Source organism: Suncus etruscus, chromosome 4 (genome assembly GCF_024139225.1).
Source record: "Suncus etruscus isolate mSunEtr1 chromosome 4, mSunEtr1.pri.cur, whole genome shotgun sequence".
Classification (NCBI taxonomy): Eukaryota; Metazoa; Chordata; class Mammalia; order Eulipotyphla; family Soricidae; genus Suncus; species Suncus etruscus.
Genome location: NC_064851.1, coordinates 157,152,124 through 157,153,786, shown reverse-complemented (window position 1 = coordinate 157,153,786; position 1,663 = coordinate 157,152,124).

Sequence of the window (1,663 nt, the reverse complement as noted above, 5' to 3'; positions counted from 1 at the left end):
AGAGAAAAACGCAGAATGGTCTCACTCATCTATGGGTTTTAAGAAAAATGAAAGACATTCTTGCAATAATAAACTTCAGACACAAAAGAGAAAAGAGCTGGAAGTTCCAGCTCACCTCAGGAAGCTCACCACAAAGAGTGATGAGTTTAGTTAGAGAAATAACTACATTTTGAATTGTCCTAATATTGAGAATGTATGAGGGAAATGCAGAGCCTGTTTAGAGTACAGGCGGGGGTTGGGTGGGGAGGAGGGAGATTTGAGACTTGGGTGATGGGAATGTTGCACTGGTGATCGGTGGTGTTCCTTTTATGACTGAAACCCAAACACAATCATGTATGTAATCAAGGTGTTTAAATAAAAAAAAAAACATTTGCAAAAAAAAAAAAAAAAAAAGAAAAAAGAAACTGTACGTCTTAAAGTTCTCTTTTCTTTTTTCTTTTTTCTTTCTCCTTTCTTCTTTCTTCTTTCTTTTTCTTCCTTTCTCCCTTCTTTCCTTCTTCCTTCTTTCTTTTTTCTTTTTCTTTCATTCCTTCTTTCTTCCTTCCTTCTTTCCTTCCTTCCTTCCTTCTTTCCTTCCTTCCTTCCTTCCTTCCTTCCTTCCTTCCTTCCTTCCTTCCTTCCTTCCTTCTTTCTTTCTTTCTTTCCTTCCTTCCTTCCTTCCTTCTTTCTTTCTTTCTTTCTTTCTTTCTTTCTTTCTTTCTTTCTTTCTTTCTTTCTTTCTTTCTTTCTTTCTTTCTTTCTTTCTTTCTTTCTTTCTTTCTTTCTTTCTTTCTTTCTTTCTTTTTCTTCCTTTCTTTCTTCTTCTTTTTTTTTTTTTGGTTTTTGGGTCACACCTGACAGTACTCAGGAATTACTCGTGACTCTATGCTCAGAAATCACTCCTGGCAGGCTCAGGGGACCATATGGGATGCTGGGATTCGAACCTCGACCTTCTGCATGCAAGGCAAATGCCTTACTTCCATGCTATTTCTCCAGCCCCTCCATTTATTTTCTTGTTTTCCAAAATAATAGCCTGAAATAAAAAAGCCCAGATGATGGAATGAAAATGGTGTGTTGGATGAAGGTTGGAGCATTTCCAACCTTTTCAGATGGTAGGGAAAACTGGATAAATGAGTATTGAAAGGCAAATGAGTTTCTGAAGTTAATCTACTGAAGTTTGGAGGTTAATTTTTATTGAAGCCAGCCTGATTACTAGATTAATTGATTCATTTGAATGTTGTTAAAAATGTACCCAAACTGTTTATTTAAAACTAATCTCAACTGATAATAAGATATGAATTAAATTTTAGAATCAAACAACTTTTTCTTGTTCAGAATAGATTTTATTTTTTATAATCATCTTTATTTAAACACCGTGATTACAAATATGATTATAGTTGTATGATTACAGTCATATAAAGAACACCCATTTCACCAGTGCAACATTTCCACCACCAATTTCCCAGATCTCCCTCCTCCCCACCCCCCTACACCTGTACTCGAGATAGGCTTTCTACTTCCCTCATTCATTCACATTGTTATGATAGTTTTCAGTGTAGTCATCTCTCCAACTGCACTCATCATTCTATGTGATGAGCTTCATATCATGAGCTGCACCTACCAGCCCTCATCTCTCTTGTCTCTGAGATACTGTTAAAAATGTCTTTCATTTTTCTTAAAGCCC